This window comes from Phyllostomus discolor, chromosome 13 (genome assembly GCF_004126475.2).
Source record: "Phyllostomus discolor isolate MPI-MPIP mPhyDis1 chromosome 13, mPhyDis1.pri.v3, whole genome shotgun sequence".
In the NCBI taxonomy this organism is placed as follows: Eukaryota; Metazoa; Chordata; class Mammalia; order Chiroptera; family Phyllostomidae; genus Phyllostomus; species Phyllostomus discolor.
Genome location: NC_040915.2, coordinates 15,531,995 through 15,551,284, shown reverse-complemented (window position 1 = coordinate 15,551,284; position 19,290 = coordinate 15,531,995). Strand labels below are relative to the sequence as shown.

Sequence of the window (19,290 nt, the reverse complement as noted above, 5' to 3'; positions counted from 1 at the left end):
TGATTGAAAGCTAACACTGGAGTGGTTGCTTAAAGGACTAAGAGCTCCACCTGCAAAGGCAAATTGGCACAGGCTGGGGAGCTGTATTTGCCGACTGGGGGTATTTGGACTTGATCCTGTCTACAACAAAGCTGTTGGCTTTTGAAGGGTTACATGAAAACTTTATTTTAGTAGCATAGATTTGACAGCTATTACCTTCCTGAAAGTATCAATCATTTTAACAAATGATACTCCTCTGTGTTTAATTTGGCCTAAGTTTTTATAATGGAGATATGATTGCATATTCTTGATTAGTGGGAAGAGGTGGCCTTTTTAGGCTGAAATCCTTAGGTAGAAAAAGTCTGTACCTAATTAGCTCCTGGCAATCTCCAGTTCTATGTATAGTAAAATAGATTTCCCAAAGAGCCAGTGTCTAATGTCTGTAATGTTACATTGTCATGTCATATAATGTGAACAACATTTACTGGGGGAAAAAAGAAGGCCTGTGATTTTTTAACAATGTAGTAGCCCTGTAAAAATAATTAACATCAGAGTTGGAGCCTAGAAGTAGCGGCACTGGCTTAAAGCAGTGATTTTCAACCAGTGTGCCACAAGAATTTTTAAAACACAAAATACCTGACTGTGTAATCAGAGGCACTGACCTCTCTTCCCTAATAAAAAAAAATGACATCAGCCAACACAGCAGTTGCTGTCCCATGTGAATGAATCAAAATTATGGGTTTTTTTCTTGTCAGATCGGCAAAACACGTATTTTTTGGTGTGCCACAGGATTTTCGTGATTAGTTCATGTGTGCCATGAGATGGAAAAGGTTGGAAATCACTGGCTTAAGGTATAAGTTTTCAGGTGCAAGTTTTTTCTCTTTGTTTTTAAAAGCAGATAATACTTTTTCCCCTTTTTAAAAGGGGAAAATGCCAGTACTAGTTCCAGTTTGAGGTCTTACAAACAGTAATGATTACAGTTTATTAAATAAAAAATTTGAACTTTAGTCTTTATTTTTTTTACTACTTTAGTAAGACGATTAGAATAAATTGCAGTAAAGATAATTCCAAAACAGTTTTGTATATTTAAGGATATGTGCAAATTTGGCATTTTCTGTATCAAATGCACATTTTATATACTGTTGCATTTAAGCATCAGGAAAAGAGAGGGAGTAAGGGAGGAGATTCCTTATAGACAAGCTGCTTTTCTGAAAAGAGACTCCCTTTACAGTTCTACTTATTAAAACTTAACTTGCAAGTTATACAACACTTTAACTCACCTCCTCATTGTTGCTTCAGTAACATCAGAAATCAGTTTTCAATAACCTTGTTTCTGCCAAGCAATTTCTGATTGTAAAGGAATCTTACTTGATTTTCTGATTCTTCTGTTTTCTGCCTAAATTGAAAGACTGTTTGCTACATAGTTTTTTTAAAAATGTGTAAACCTTGAAGTTTCTAGTCATTTCAGTTTTGCTGTTATCCCTTGTTAACATGTTTTAAGAATGTTTCATTTTAGACTTTACTGGGGTCTGAAAATTATTTTGGTGGCAGTCTTTTCCTTGTAATTCAAAGATTTTCAAATTTGGGAAATTTTAATTTTCCAGATTTATAACTTTCTGGAGGAAAACACAAAAATCCAGTTTCCTATCTATTATTCAAAGCCCTAGAACTCTTCTCTAATTATTTTAAAGTACCGATGGCATGATAGATAGGAAAATCATAACCTGAATTAAGGCTAAAATGAGGCTGCCTTTGTTAAGTAGCTGAATATAGACATCCTCTCTTCTTCTGTCCTGTCTCTTCTTCGGGAGAGCACTCCAGAGTGAGGGTGTGAGGTCTGTAGAACCAATGTGCATTGGAATTGTAAGTGTGTGGGGTTTTTTGGCGGGGGGGGGGGGGGGGGGGGGGGCAATCAGTGAAGTGACCCTAACGTAGCCCCCTAGTGGACCACAGCTGCTAACTCATTTAACCAAGTGGGTATCAGCTCAATTGCTTGCTGGTTATCTCTAGCTTTTCAGTAACTTACTTTGATAAACTAAATTTAGGATTCTGACACCATGCAATCAATGTATGCCTCATTAATAATCTGCCCTTCATTAAAGGCATGACACTGTAAGTATAGCATAATGGTTAAGAGCTTGGCATCAAAGTGGTCTTCATTTGATCCAGGTACAACTTTTTTCTAGTTGGCTGACTTTCTTTAGGAAAATAACCTAACCTTTCTTCATCCATAGAAAGGGGCTATTAACACATATGAGAAATGAAAAAACTGACTTCACTAAATGCTAGTTATATGACCTTGGGCAGGTAATTTCTCTGAATTTGCCTTTTTCTTTTCTGGGGATAACAACAGTATCTACTACATATGGTTGCTGTGAAACTTGAATAAGGTAAGTTTTTGTAAGGATTAGACTGAGTTAATATTTATTAAGTACTTAGACTATGTCTAGTATATAGTAAGTATTCAGTATTAATTGTTCTCATTGCTATTTTGATGCAGTTTTTGTTTGGTTCACTTATGTGCTAACAGGGATACAATGAAATAAAGTTTAACTGACTTCATGTTACAGAAAGCAAACTTTTATACAGGCATGGATTTAGAAGGCTGTGTTAGGAGTCTGTTACTCTCTTTCATGTCTAATTTATCTTAGTTCTTTTAAAGCCTGGATTTCCCAAACTAGACATAGAAAAATACAATATTTAAATACTAAGTTCTCTGTCACAGCACAGTAACTTAAAGGTTGCTCCATGTTATCCTTATAAGAACATAATTAATAAAAATTTAATTCAGAAAAATCACTGATTTATAAAGGTAAATAAAGCCTTTTATTAATCATCCTTTTATAAATTAATTAACCACAGAAGGTTAAGTGAAAATATTTGCAATTTGGCTCTCTGACGTTGGCTTTTTGAGTCTCTGTAACTCGCTGTGTTTGGAGGAGCACAGTAGTGGAGGTCAGGAAACCTGGATCCCAGCCCAGGGGCATCCCCAAGGCCCGGAGGGGCCGCTCCAGAGCTTTGGTCACCTCATCTCTAAATGGGATAACAGTGCTTACTCTGTCTACCTTCCAAGAATATTATGAAGATAAGATAAATTGCTAATGAGAAAATACTTGAAAAAGCTGAGTATTATCAGTGTATACAGGGTAATAGTACTAGGACTCTGGCTGTTAACAGTGCATGAAAGAGAGACGGCCTAGAGTGTACACTGCAGGTGAAGGGCATGCACCTGTGGCTGGGATGCCTAGAAGAGAAATTGGGCTCCACCAAATGCTACTTATATGACCTTGGGCAGGTAACTTCCCTAAGTTTGCATTTTCCTTGTCTGTTTGGGGATAATAATAGTACCTGTTCTTATGGTTGTGGCAAAGTTTGAATGAGGTAAGGAATTCAAGTGCTAGCACATTGCTCAGTTCTTAATATACAGTATTAGCTACTATTACTGGTTCTCATTAAGATAGTGATATTGTTGCTATTCATCTCTGGTTGTTTGCCATCATGTATCTGAGTTAGAGAATCATGGATGTTAAAACTGAAAGAATCCTGAGAAAATGATCAGGCCAGCATCTTGGCCTGTGCCAGATAAGTGGCTTTATCTGTGTCTCAGAAGGAGAAACTTGAAGTCCAGGGGAGCTAAGTGAGTTGTTGATGGGCACCCACTGCGTTGGTGGTAGGACATCTGGGATCTGTCTGGTTCCCTGTCTCTCTCTGGTGGGCTGGTCTGCTTTGCACTAGAATGCTCTGTCATTCTAAATATGAAAATGCAGTATGAGGCGTGTTACTGTCTTACCACCACTTTTCTTAGATGCTGTCTTCCATTTGCACATTATGAAATTTAGCCTATGACTTCCAGATCGCTTTGGAATCTTGGTTGGACAGTACTTTCAAATGTTCTTAGTACAATATTTTTGTTGGTTCTATTCTATTGCCTTTACTTTGAGTTTCCCAAATGAGCTGTGCTCCCTGTACCAGGAGGCCTCTGCACATGTTATCTTCTTTCCCTTGACCTCCCTCTCCTACTTAACTTTTCTAGCTCTGAGCATTGATGCCATGTCCTCCAGGAGGGTGTCCCTGACACCTCTCCAGCCAAAGGCCCCCCACCTTCTCCCAGGGCAGCCTGAGTCACAGTGTATCATACCTGTCCATTTCCCTGTATGTATTGTACAGTGGACTATAGAAGCTTCATGAAAACAGAATCTCTGTCTGTCTGTCTTGTAATCCTAAGGATATACTACATCTCTTAACCCTTGGTTGAGAACCCAATCACCTTTTTTCTTGCTTGCTTGCTAAATATGTTCTGATTCCATCTTAAAACATTTTGAGGCATCTCCTTCTCTTGGTTTCACTAATAAAGTTTTCACTTACTGACATGAAATCTTTTGATAACTTTTCTAACTTCTCCTAAAGTTGATTCATCTAACTGTCATGGCTGCATCCTCCAAATGGACAGCAGCAGCCGAATGCAGGCAGGAAACTCTTCAGCACGCAGTCTGAGGCTCTCGATCCTGGTCTCACAGAGTTTACCACCTTGGTGGCCTTGGACAGTTGGCCCTCTCGGCCTGTTTCCTGTCCTTAAAGTGGGGATATTAATAGAACCCATTCTCAAAGACCTCTCCAAGGTGAAAATAACCAAGATAATTTCTGTATAGGATTTAGCACAGTGCCTGATACTTCAAGTAAAAGTTAGTAACAATTAATTGTAAATTAAATTAGGAAAATTGATTAACAGATTAAATAACAGTAACCAAAATATAAGAAATTCTGTTATTCTTGAAACACAGTATGTTTCAGAACTTTTTTTTCTGAGAAACACCTGCATGGCACCCTGTTACTCTGTTTTGACTGTGGCTGCCTTGGACTCCTGTTAAAGGTCGGAGAGACCAATTTGTCATTTTGAACACGGCGTCAGTGGTGCAGCTTATGACTCAAAATCTCGCATCATCCTGGACAAGCATCAGATGGGTGTGAGCCAGGACATGATGTGAAGACAGACATTCATTTCTCCCTTTTCCTTCTCTGTTTTCTTAGCCACAAAACTATTCATGTCAAGCACATAGCAGTAACATTTAGGTTGAATTCATAATAAGAATGGAGGGTATTCACCTATATTATCTGTTGTAAATTGAGTAATTATATAGTCAGTCACAATTTATTTGAAATAGGGTTTTTCTTTACCAGTGATTCTACTTTATTAATAAAAGAACAATAATTCTATAAGAATATTTAATAGGTTCATATTAAGTATTTAATGCCATTTACTTCCAACTTCAGTGGTAAAACAAAATATGGCAATACAACAGGCTATGATGCCGTGCTCTGTTAAAAGAGTGTTGGTGATTAGAAGCCTTGTCTTCTTGCGCTGGAAAGGAATGCTCTTTAGGACAGTTGTGAGCAGTGTATGCAGATGCCGCTGACAAGACCAATGGTGGTTGAGTCCTTTCTACTTTTGTCATTTCTTAAAATTTTAGAGAGAGAAGGGGGGGGAGAGGGAGAAACATCGATTTGTTGTTATACTTATTGATGCATTCATCAGCTGATGCTTGTATGTGCCCTGACCACGAACTGAACCCACAGCCTTGGCATATCAGGACGACACCCTAACCAACTAAGCTACCCAGCTAGGTCTCTACTCTTGTCATTTTCTATTAACATTCTGGTTGCTGAGTGATCGACTTCGGCTTTCAGCTCTTCTTCTCAAACTCACTATTCTAGTGACTTTGGTTACATGGAGCATCTCCTTTCACTATAAGCCATCAGGGCATTTACCTTTAATCTTTAAAAGTACTCAAATGAGAACTTCATAACTTAAAGAACACCTATAATTCTGTGTTAACACATCCAACCAAACCTTTGGCAAAAGAAGCTTCCTTTAAGTCGGTCTGTTTTCCCTTTAACATTATTTGATGGCTGATTTTTTGCAGCAGTGACTTATATAATATATTTCAGGATTTTGCCTAATCCAAATAATACAGGTTACTATTATTTTGAAACTGTAACAGCCTATAAAATATCTAAAGGAAGAGTTTTGTATTTGCCTGCAGACTGAAGGATTGTTTCAGTTTTAAGGGATGAGTTGCCTTCATTATATATATTTAATTCCAGGTACTCAAAAATATTTGGTAAATGAATGGTATCATCTTTGGCGATATTTAGCCCTCCCCCAGAAGACAGAACCAGGGTACAGGATCTTCTAGGTCTTTGTATTTCCATGTGAATTGTAGAATTAAGTTGCCAGTTTCTGTATATACAACACACACACACAAGCCTACTGGGATTATTACTGATGCTGCATCGAATTTGTAGACCAATTTGGGGAGAACAGAAATTACTTAACACTGTGTATCCCTCCCTTTAGTTAGATCTCCCTTAGTTTCTTTTCAGTGATGTTTCTAGTTTCCTATCAGCACTCTTGCACACCATTTCCTTGCATTTATTTCTGTTTTCTGTATGTATGTTTTGCTGCAATTATAAATGACATTAATTTTAAATTTCATTTTTATATTGCTTGTTGTAATATATAGAAAGAGGGTTGATTTTTGTAAATTGTGCCCTGTGACCGTGCTAAATTCATTGATTCCAATTTCTTTTTAGCCTTATTTCTTTGAATATCTTTTTGGTCCCTTCACACTGTCTTCTTACTCTGGACTTTATTTACATGTACCTTAGGCCATGTGATATTGTCTCTCAGGTCCCTGAGGCACTGTAAACTTTTCTTCAATCTTTTCTCCTCTCTGTTCTTCATACTTTGTGAACCCCATCAATATTGGGTATACAACGTTCACCTAGTCACCTTCGGCACATCCCTCTACCTTCAACTGCAGGGGGAACCCTCCAGTTCGAGTCCTCCGCGTTGCTCTTTCCAGCGAAAGGCCTCCAGTCTCCTGCCTTGAAGGAGGGAGGGGATGGATAGCATGAAAGAAAGGAAAGCTTATACTGTCAAAAACAGAGCCCAAAACAAACAACAGAAGGAAAAAAATATGCAGAAAGAAGGAACTTAAAAATATCTATCATTTATATGTTCAGAAGAAAGAGACTGCAGTCATCAAATAAGAGTAAGGGGTTTTTAAAAAGGGGATCACTCAGAATAAAACCAAACTCTTAGGACCTAGAGAGATGAAAGTGTAAATGAGAAGCCCAGTAGAAGACCTGGGATGTAATGGGAGAAAAACAACCCAGAAATAAGAGCAAAAAGAAAAAAAAAGATGGAAAAACAGGAGGGAAGTTTAGAGGACCAGTCTAGGAGTTCCAGAATATAGACAACAGAATGATTGGAGTAGGGGAGGTAATAGCAGGATTACCTTACCTGCTTCTTTTCCTACCTGTTTATTTTGTTTAGAATTTAAATTTCTTACTATGAAACAAGGCATACATGAGAATAAAAAATCCACATATATACGCTTTAATGGATACTTGAGGCCTCTGGTATGACCTTCCAAGGTTATAGTCCCGTCTTCCTTCCACTCCTGGAGGTGACTGCTGTCCTGACACCTACGATGATTATTTTTTTGCCTTTCTGACAACCTGCGTATACATCCTTAAACAATATATGTTCGTTTGCATGTTTTTGAACTTATTAACCAAGTAGACTGTCACGTCTTACTCACTCGACGTTGTCCAGTCATCCGTGTTATTACATAATGCTGCAGTTGGTTGCTGTGGACTTGTACTGCTCTTTATACATCCTTTCCATTATTGTGAACATTTGAGTAGTTTCCATTTTGTGTTTTTACTACAAAAATTGCTGCTGTCAGCATTCTTACACATTTTATTGTACAGACATGTTAATTTCTTTGAGTGATGGAGTTTGTGGCCATAAGATATTCTTGTTTTCATCTCTGCTGGATTATGCCACACTGTCTTCCAGAGTGGTGTGCCATTTCAGCTCAGGTCCTTCGTGTCAAATATTTAATTGTTGCCAGTCCGGTAGGTATATAATGGTATTTCATGGTAGTTTTAACTTGCATTTCCCTGATTACTTATGAAGCAGAATATCTTTTCATACATTTACTGGCCATTTGGAGTTCCTACTTGGTAAATTATATACAAGTTTGTTTGTTTTGTCTGTTTTTCTAGTGGGTTTTCTGTCCTTCTATTTGAAACTGAAATTTGTCTAAATGTGTAAATCTTCTCAGAGCACAAGTGACCAGGGGGCTTTTCTTTATATTTTAGCCAAATTCCTTAATCATTTTGTCAGCTCACAAGTGTTCTTAAGGAGATTCTTCAAAAATACTTTTTATGCAACATTTTGGGTTTTTTTATAGGCTTTGTTGGCCCCCGTAACCGGGCCTGTAAATTCTATAGAGAGAAACCTGTAAATATGCTTAAACAGACTATGAACTTATTTTGATCCCCTACATTTACCCCCAGTTTCTGAGACTTTGAAGTTTTGTCGTAGCGAGTGGGTTGCTGCTTAGCTTTCCCCACTGACAACAACAGGCCCAGAAAGCCTGAGCCAGTGTAAAATGCTGCTGGTATTATCTCTTTTCTTCTCCTCCCCTGGGATTATTGTGATATAATTGACAAAATATCGACAAGACAGTTCTCTTGTCTTTATTTGTAGAGGTTTATGCCTTTAAAGACAAGCACCACACCTTCATTTTACTGGGTTCCAGAGGGAGCTGAAATAAAAGCATGTGTTAACCATATCTTTGAACCAGAACTCCATTTGGCCAGTCATTTTATTTTCAAGCTCACATGCACTTCAAACTGTAATATGACCAAAAAAAGTATTCACACGTGAGCAAGATGGCTCTGAACCTCATAGGTATGTATATATATATATATATACATATATATATATACCATCAGACTTGAAATATTTAAAAATATGAATTAAAATTAGGGCTTTTTAGATATGCCTTCAATAGATTGTGCTGAAATACTCAAAAGATTCTTACAAATTGAGAAGACAAAACCCCAGTAGAGAAATAGGCAATTTTCATCAGTTATCCACCTGCTGTGTTTTCTGCTGGGAGAAAAGATGGGGGGCGGGGCTGTGCATGAGCCTCCTCTCCAGCAAGGGAGGGCAGGCAGTGCAGCAACACATGCGGAGCGCCCAGCCTGTCAGCTGGCTCTCCTCGTCCTTCCAGGAACATGCGTATGTAACCAGAGGTGTCTGCAAAGGTCTCTGCACACCTGGGGGCAGACAGTGACGAACAGACAAAACGGGGCGACCAGTAATGAGGGAAGTGGCTGCGCTGCAGTTCAGTACTTGCGCCATCAAAGGATGATGTAATAACATAGGATTCGTGTGGAATAGGAATTTTTCTCAAAATGTTAAGTGATGAGCAACAAATGAACAGTGCTTAGTATATAAAAAGCTGTGTACAAAGCAGTCATCTATAGTGTTAGCCCTAAAATAAATATAATACAGTTTTCGTAAAGATTCAGGATATGTATAAAAGTGTTTACTGGTTTTCTCTAACAAAATTATGATAGCTTATTTTCTAATTTAAACTTTTTGATGTTTTTCAAATTTTCTAAGTATTATTTATATAATTTAAACAGTATCTTCCAACTTAGCTTTATTTGGCAAGTTGAATATAAAGCAATAATGTTGGAGTAGACTGTGGACTAGATATAAAGAGAGAAACTATGGAAGAACTAGTTTGGGCTTCATGGACACAGTAATGAGTTTTCCTCGGTGTGGGGACATGTTTATATTGAGTTTATAACTGTGAGTTGAAAGGTAAGCTAAACCTTTCTCACTTGAGTAAAAAATGGGGCGGGCGTACACCCAGAAGCGCCTTCGCAGGCTCACACTCGCCTGCCCGTAGTATTCGTGTGTGGGTGCTAGCGGGGCCAGAAGCAGATTGCCTCCTTTCCAAACGAGACCCTCAGGCCCCCACTATCCACCGAGGTGGCAAAAATGTGAGTGCCTCATGTTTTCTGTTGTGTATGTTTCCTGTAGTTGGCGATTCTCATTCTTCTCAAGTTTAGGGTTTACATTACATTTCACAAATCACAAAAAAGTTTCCCTTTATATTAGTTTATATCCTTTTGCCCCCTTTTTGGGGAGCAGGCAGATTTCCTCCTCAGGCAAAGTTCAGCTAACTACCTCTATTATAATTTTGAAAGATTCTCTTCCTCTTGCTCTGGGAATTCTGAATTATTATGTCCCTAGTGTTAAGGTCCAGCCTGTGGTTCTTAGAGAAAGCGGTGGCTAAGAAAACACCAAATGAACACCTGGGGTGTCCAAACTGCCTTCTAGTCAGCCTGGGGTAGCCAGGCTCACACACTGACTGCCCACCTGGCAGGTCCCGGTGCACACTGGTCTGAAAACTTGCCAGCTTTCAGTATTCCTGGGGAAGAATTGTTTCTCAGCAATGAAACATGTAGTCCAGAGTTGTCAGACATTTATGCTACAAATTAATGACTTCTCCTTAAAAATATCAATTTTGTGACTCATGCTTTTGGCAGATGGAAGATGTTTTGTGTTCTGTTTTAAACAGTGGTTGAAAATTTTGTCAGTCATTGTTTTATTGGTTCCTTCTCTCCCCTGCCCCTCTCAGAACCTTATAATCTTTTGTTGCTGTGTTTAACTGTGTTGAATTGTGAAAATTTTTTAAGTGATCATTTTGTTGAAAGTAACGAGTTTAAAAAATACTTTGCTATTTTAAATTGAGAGCTTGATTTTCAGGAGCTTCATTTCTCTTAGACTTTGGAGCGACGACTGGACGGGAACGTCAGGTCTGCACTGGTACTCGGCAGCTTCTGATTCCTGCACACGGAACTCACTGCTCGTATAAGAGCCCCATTTTAAAGTGCTTTCTAATGGCTGACTGTTCACATTCTTACTGTTTTAAGGGAGGGATTAGGTTTAGTTAAAATAATTTATGCAGTACTTTTGTGAAGATACAAACTTTGACAGAACTTTTAAGACAAGCTTGAGAGAATTGCAGTATTGGTTTTATTTTAAAATCTGCAAGTCATTTTAGAGATAAAATTACTATTGATCATAAGTGGTTATCAACTTCAGAGCCTACAGATTGCAAATTTCCCACTGCAACAATAGTTACTATTTATTTGTCCTCTAAAGAGTGCTTGCTGCCTGTGCCCTGGAAATTTTTACATTATGAAGAATATCCCCCCACAACTTTAAAACAACAGTCACAGCATTATTTGCTTTTAAAATTTCTCTTCCATTCCCATATGGTTTCTAAAATGTTAGCAGATACCATGTTAGAAGAAACAGAAGTTACTTTTCTGTTGAATATTTGACAGTGAATATTCTAAAATGACTGCAGTGCCCTGGCCGGGGAACTGCTGCCTGGAGTGTTGTCTCACACCAAAAGGTTGCGGGTTCGCTACCTGGTCGGGGCATGTGTGGAGGCAGCCAATTGATGTTTCTCTCTCTCTTAAAAAAAAAAATGTCAATAAGCATATCCTCAGGTGAGGATTTTTAAAAAATGACCTAGAATAATCAACACTTACATGGACCGTGAAAAACAAACCAAACCTTGCTTTCTTTTTATTGCTACATTTAGCAGAAGCAAAACTACATGATAGCTTATATTATCACTGTTATTTATGAAATGTTATTGAGAAGAGAGCATATGTGGATAAATATATTTAATATATTAAATGTTATATTTATAAATATATATAATGCCACAATACATTTTTGGTATGTTTTGACTGATAATTAATTATATACTTTACCAATAAATCTTACCAAAGTAAGGAAATTACTGAATTTTAACATAATTCACATTTTTTTAAAAAATGTTGTCAGCCTTCTTGATATCTGGAGAATGCAGGTTAAATAGATAATAAATGGGTATTAGTTAAAACCATTAATTCTAGATCCATGATAACCGTTACTTTGGGCATCTGTTGACCTTAGTTTCTGTGAGATGGAGCTCTGATATCCTGTAGTTAGTATCACTGTAATTTGTTCTCATTGAATCACACTAAGGCTAGGAATCTAGGAGCTGAAGTCTGGGCTTTTGCTTGAGGGAAGGGAGGGAGTAAGTGGCCTGACAAGTTGAGGTTGGTCTGAGGGTTTTACTCCTTACTTTATACTAATATACATATAAATATTAAAAAACTGGTTTTTTAATTGTACAAACATCTTTGTGGGGATTTAGGAATTGTGCAAGTCATAAGTGTGAAATATACATTAGTTTGTGGATCATTTAAAAATTCAGCCAAACAATACAGACTGTTGCACAGTTTTAAGGGAACTGTGTTTACCACTTTGACCTGCTCTGGCAACCCTTACATGGACAGAAATCTTGCTTCACAGACGGTGCTTGGAAGCAGGCACAGGGTATTTGCTGCCTGTCACTGTGCATCACTGAGACATCAAATCTCAGTTCCACAGAGCAGAAGGCATCACTCCTCAGCTTGAAGGCCTAGATGCACCTTAGCCTCCCAGTTCTGCCACTGGACCATCGTAGGAAGGTGGAATACTCGCTAAGAATGCTAATTTTGGTATCAAAGACCTGGGATTGAATCCTGACTTTGTTAGTTACTATGTCGCCTTAGACAAGTCAGCTTCTCTAAGTCTCGGTTTCCTCATTTGTAGGGCATTGAAAGTAGTACCCCCTCATAGGCTTGTGGAGAGAATTAAAGGGGATGGTGTGCATAATGAAAGAGCTTATGCAGTAGTGAGGTGGTGCCTGCATTCTGGGTATAACCTCACAGATATCTAATCTATCACGTTAGCTACCTCAAATTCTTCTGCAGAACAGATGAAGATATAACCTATAAATACGTTCAGTAAAATAACCTGTACTGGACACTACAAGATGCTGGACTCTATGTAAAAGGAATTATTGATAGGAACATCCATTGAAAGGTATTAGAGAATCACCTGTATAAAGTGATCGATGGCACTGGTAAGGGAACCTGGAAGTTGTCTTGGTGGACACTCCAGTCACTTAATAGTTATTTGTAGGATACAGGACCCCTGAGGCAATCACAGAAACAAAATGGTTGCTGTAGAGGAGTGGAAGACATAGGATTAGAGAAAGAAGAACCAGGTTGTGGACCACACTGGGCTTGTACCATACACAGTGGAGGAGCCCGGAGACTTCTGATCACGATGGACAAAAGGAGGTTTAGCGGTGTGGTGGGTGGACGGAAAGAGAAGCAGCCGGAACCTGGAGGCTACTCAGCATAACCCACTGTGGTGGCTGAGGCAAGAGAGGGCAGGCACGCAGGACGATGGTGGCAGTGGGTGTGGACAGGAAGGAAAAGATACGTGGTGTTATAGGGGGTCATGAACAGAATGTGGGGAAAGGGCTGGAGTTGGCAAACTCTCTGCATTTCAGTGAGGGTCACTAAGTGTAGTGAGAGGAACTCAGGTCCCTCTAAGAACGGAATAAGGTATTTTAAAATGTTACTGTTGTAGTTAAGGTGGAAATGAGTAGTGTTTTTGCTTTTTTGTTACTTTTAAATATTTCATAGTAGTTATATTACAAATTACAGTAAATGGTCAAAATTCTAGAATTCATTCCACTAGGATTGAAACCAGTGGCTGTGGAGTTGTTTTTGAGCTTGCATCTCACCTGTGATTAACTTTTTTTTTTTTTTACATCTCCTCATGACTTGATTTTCCTCGTAAACCAATGTATTTGTCGTTTTACTAGATTTTATTTTTAGGGAGTAGAAAAATGATATGTTACCTTCCCCTTTTTATGTTGGCTCAGCTGTGTGCTATTCTGTAGGTATCTGCATTTTTGTGAGTTATATATAAGAAGAAAGCAGTAAGAGTGCCATTCTCTCAAAGCTGTTCTTGCCTTCTTTGACAATGTCACATTCATAATTCTGTATGTGCCAACAAATCAGTACCCCTTCAGCTAATTCAGGGATAAATGGGCAGTCAAAAGTAGTCGCCTGGTGTGTGTAGCTGAGTATTTACATTTTTCCTAATGAACAAAGATAAAAATGCAGGTGATTTTAATGTGTAAAAACCACTATTTATGGCTAGTGCTGGAGAAAAAAAGTTAAATTACTGACTCAAGTTAATCACTAGACCCATATAGTCCTGGCTTCAGCTCTGTTTTCCCTCTCCTTTTGGAGATGTTGGACTTGTCTTGGGTCAGATAGCATTTAGGGCTACCTCCGTAGGGCAGCTGCTCCATTTTAAAGGTAGTTTAGAAGGTTTTTAGGTGTTTCTGACCCTTGTTGAAATTTCTCCCCTCAACTTCATGTTGCCTACAGTTTTGTGGCAAGAGCTTCTCACCCTTAGCACCACCAGCATTTGCAGCTGGATGATTGTGTTGTGGGGGACTGTCCTGTGCATTCAGGGTATTTAGCTGCACCCTAGCCTCTTCTCACCGGATGCCAGTGGTACTTCCCCAGGTTTGACAACCGAGAACATATCCACTCGATGTCCCCTGGGGAGTAAAACTGCTCCCAGCTGCTTTATGGTTTTGGGACAAAATTCTTAATCCAGTGAGAATATACCTAATTCTATTTGTAGTTGGCAAAAATTAATCCAGTTGTAGAAGCTTTATTTTCAGGATTTTTGCCCATGTTATTACTTACTCTGTGAAGTAATAATATGCTTTTTACTTTTTTTAATGGATTTATTGCATTTCATTAAAGCTGTTGATGAAATATGCTTACATTGGAGGGTAAGCCAACCACACAGATCGGGTTTGTAATGGTGTATCATCTCTCTTCTGTCCTCTTTGGGGGAAAGCCTCTGACTTAGTAAGCAACACTCTTATTTTGCCAGGTACATTATAGCCCCCATTTAGGAATAGGGCAGTTGAGATTTAGAGAGATTACCTTGTAGTTAGGTAATGAATTCTAGCCTGTCCGACTTAGAGTCCTCACTATTCTCCATACTAGGAATTCTCAACATGTGGTCCTTGGACCCCCAGGGAGGCCACAGGGTCTTTTCAGAACTATTTTCATGATAATACATAGTTTTTATTGGCCTTGTTCACTTTTATTGATATTTGCATGAGTGGCACAAAAACAACGATGACAAACTTCTGGCATCTTAGTGTAGGTACAGTAGGCACTGCATTCACTGCCATGCATTCATGGTTTTAAAAAAAGCAAGCTGCCAGTTTCTCTTAAGAATATCCTTGAGGAAGCAAAATAGGAATTGTGTTAAATCTCTACCCTTGATTGGGTGTCTTTTAAACACACCTGTCTGTGTGACAGAATGGGAAGGTGCAGAAAGCATGAGTGCAGCCTGCAGCATTCGATGGCGGTCTCAAAGGAAAGCACACGAGACCAAGCTGTGAGCTGAACAGGCCACTTTTCTCATGGTGTACCCTGGCTAACCTGCGACTTTTTGCCTTGGTTACCTGACACGTTTTCTAAAAAATGACTGAAGTCAGCTTACCGTGTTAAGGACAACAACTGACAGTATTTGTTGCCAATTGATAAAAATTAGAGCTTTCAAACAAACTTTAGAACTATGGAAGACATAACTGCCACTGTGAGCTTAACAAGTGGGATGACTGTGCTGGGTAATGAGTTATGTCAACACTTGGAAGGGCTGCGCAACGCAGGGAACACGAGTACAAAATTATATGTGGGTAGAAGATCCCTTCACAGGGAGAGATGGGCCAGTGGATTTGATGTGACAGAGTTACAGAGAGTTCACAACATAGTTTCAGATTCCACATCAGCACACTAACTTTTACAAAACTAAATTGTTGAATTTTGATATAATATCAAAAGAATATCTACAATTACCTAAACCTAACCTCCTAAGGGACCATTACCTTTCCCCTCACAGGGAAGGCTATTTATACAGTACTTCTCTCTTTCCCTAGGATACTCCAGAAGGGAAGGAGAAATTGGGGGAGGGAGAAGAAAAAGAAATTAATGGGGAGGATTGAAGAGAGATGTATTGTTTGATGATCACAAGGTGTGTGCCCAGTCCTTTATGTAAATGTGATGTCATAGCATCCACACAAAAATTCCTAAAATGGCACTAACAAGGAAACAGCGTCAGGCTGTCAGCTGGCCACTGCTGCACCATGGTCAGAACCCTGGAGCAAGGGTTTGAAATGACTGGTCTGTATATGTAGTTCATTCTCTTCCTAGTAGTACTACAACACAGGATCAGAGTTTAAAGGTTCATTACCATTTCAGTAACATACCTCACGTATGACCTGACTTCCTTATAAGATACAGTCTCTGTACCCTCACAGTGCCTGGCACTCAGGTGCCAGGAAGCATGTGCTGAGCTAAAGAGTATAATTTGCCTGCACTTTGTACATGCTTCCCACGATGTGTGATTAAGTAATCCATGACTGTCCATCAGTGATCCTTCTTCCATCAGTTGCTTTTCTTCAAGAGAATCAAATAGAAAAAGCCAACTTTTACACATGTTTTTTCTCTCGTAAACTCAGTAGCCTCAGAAAATAACTCGGCGTCCATTCTGGGCAACAGCATTCAGGTGTTCACTGGGAACAGTCATTTTGTTCCCGTGACTCTTCACTAAAAAGAAAGCACCCTGAGTGTAAGTCAGTCACCAACAGAACCTCAGCAACTGCAGAATGTAATACCCACTCTTATTATAGGGTGCTGCATTTTCTGTCTTTCTGCCATGTGTCGTTAAAAAATGGTGATTCCATATGGTTTTCCTTTGAGTTCTAACCATTTTCTCGTAGCCCAGCTCTTTTAGCAGTATCATAGGATTGCATTTGCCATTGATACCATTCTGCTTTCATACATTTCTCCCAGTGGTGTTCATTATAAGGCCACGATAGTCCTCATATTTGTGTGACAAAAACTGATTTCTTTCCACTGATGTCTGTGGTATACTTGGCAGCCTTCCCATGCTCACTTCTTATCTGATGTAGCCCAGAGTGACTGCACGAAGGGGTGCCAGATCCTTAGCCGCACTTCTGTCAATCCATTTGTTCATTTAGTTTTAACTTTCTCTTCTGTCATCTGCAGCTCACAGTTCAGTGGACTGATGCTCTTAATTCATAAGTGAGAATTTGGGAGTACTGTTGTAGGTTTTAGACTTAATACTGTTTTCCACTTATATAATACTTATGTAATGCTTTTCATGAAATCTCCAGTTTTCTCGAAAGAGAAAAGAATGAACTTTTATCAGGTGCCAGCAAGATGCAAACACCCGAACTGTAGGTTTGACTTTCTGTGTTCTTTTCACAGCACACACATGGGTGGTGTCCTTCCCAGCTTACTCATGAGGAAAATGAGGCTCAAAGTAGTAGATACCAACCCAGATCACACAGCTTTTCAGTGCAAGAGCTGGGACCTGAAGGATGTCAGTTTGATCACAAACAGACTCTCTAATCAACCCCCAACTCCTGCACGACTTCCCCTAGAGCCTGTGGCACCCTTTCCATGGGGTCATCAAGAGGATAGAGGAGATTCTATTCCTGAAAGCAGTTTAACACTATAAAGTACTACAAATGCTATTTAATTTTAAATACATACACACATACAAGTACTACGTATGAGAATTAGCATTTCAAATCTTTAAATATTGCACTTATTTTCTGTAAACTAAATATACAAACAACTGGCTGGTCCCTAAAAATAGATGTCAGATGACAGAGATTGGCTGAGCAGGACTAGGAGCATCTTCCAAACAGAAGCCAAGGAAGTTCTGCTTCCCTCACACGTTGCTCCGTTCACTCACTGCAAAGCCTTCCTGCTTCTCTGTAAAACCTGGGCCCAGAGCAGCTCCTCCACAGTGGCCACAGGTCCCGTTCATCCGAGTGGCTCACCTACAGCACAGTTAGCTCCAGTTATCCTTTTGTTGTAGGCTTTCAGTATGTTCTCAGTCCCCTCTCCCAGATCCAGCAGGGAGTCACTGCCTTGTGATATGGAAGCATCCAGAAATTCTTCCTGACAGTATTCAGAGAACAGCATGAACCCCTGGGGCCTATTCCCAGAACCAGGATGGTGGGAATGCTGTCCTGTTGACTAAGTCTCCTGGGTGGACGAGGGTTGGCAAGGCACCGTAAACTTTATGTGAGGACGGAAGGAGCTCTTAGGGTTAGTGACCTAGTTACTTTGAGTGACATTTATAAAACAAATTATCATTCTGTAATTACCTTTTAACTTTTATTCCTGAAACAGAACAAAGATGTTACTTCATAAATATAATTTCTAACCATGTTTATAACCAAAACAAGTTTAGTTTACTCTGTGAATTTGAGTATATTTGTAATTGAGATTTAATACACTGAGTTCTAACTTACTGAGCTCCATACACATCCCATAGTTTCTGAGCTCCAAGACATCCATAGTTTCTGTGACTTTAAGTGAAACGATGGATCACAGAACAACACTGAATAGCTATGTTATTTGAGGGCCTACTATACTGTTATTGGCCACAGCTCTAACGAACAACAGGGACAACTAACACCCAATTGAAGGGTCTTCCTCATTGCCATCATCCCTTTTAGAGAATAGGCAGATTGTAAAAATTTTAGAGAGAAGTAATGGTATGCTTATGAACTTTCTTACATAGGTGATAAATAACACCCTTTTTAATATGTATAGTTTCAAAAGGTAACTGTAAGTAGATTGCCACCACTCACATTTTTGAAGAACACATAACCAGAGAAGGAATGGGTAGTCTCCAGAAACTCTTTTTAGAGACACTTTCTAGTTATGGAAAGGTACAAGGTCAGAAACTTTTGATATACACAGCAGTTTTGGTGCTAAAGTTAGCCTGTAAGATGAAAACTCCTTAGGAAAATACCACATTGGAAACTGTCATATGATCTATTATGAAGCATTTCATTGTTAAGGATCACTGTTTTGTTGGTGTATAAATATATAAGCAAATGCGGCAAAATGTTAAGAATGGTAAATACAGGTAAAGAGTATATATCCATTGTATAAATCTTTCAACTTTTCTGTGCTTAAAAATTTTCAAAACAAAAATTAGGAAAAGAATGTTTATGTTTAAACACTAGACCTGCACTCATTTGGTGAAAAGTCTGCAAAATGAAAAATGAGACCTAGTAGAAGCAGCAGATTCCCGTTTTCCATCTTTTCTCCAGGGCACATCTCCACCAAGTGGGGCGGACAGGATGGTCCCTGCTATCGAAAGCCTCGTGCTTATCCAGTCACACTGCAAGGCAGACGGGAGAGTCACACACAGAAACGTGTCTGCCTCGGTCTCTGCTACGTCATGAGAAACTGTGGTTTTGGCTAGGGTGGCACTGGGGATGAGAGGTGTCGGACCAGACGCCCGCTGTAAACAGCTTTGGCTCAAGCGGGGGGCCTGAGGAGAATTGTGGTGAGATATGATTAAATTTATCAAGATGCCTCCCAATATATTAAAACTAGGGGGGAAAGTTGATGTCCTAAGCAATTAAAGGTGTAGGAGGAATCTTTTGGGGG

General features: G+C 39.2%; 1 protein-coding gene across 8 annotated transcripts in view; it reads left to right on the top strand.

The window, feature by feature from the left end:
* The window catches only part of NR3C1 (nuclear receptor subfamily 3 group C member 1), a 100,757-nt gene that overhangs the window by 51,052 nt on the left and 30,415 nt on the right, over nt 1-19,290 (top strand). The window lies entirely within an intron of this gene.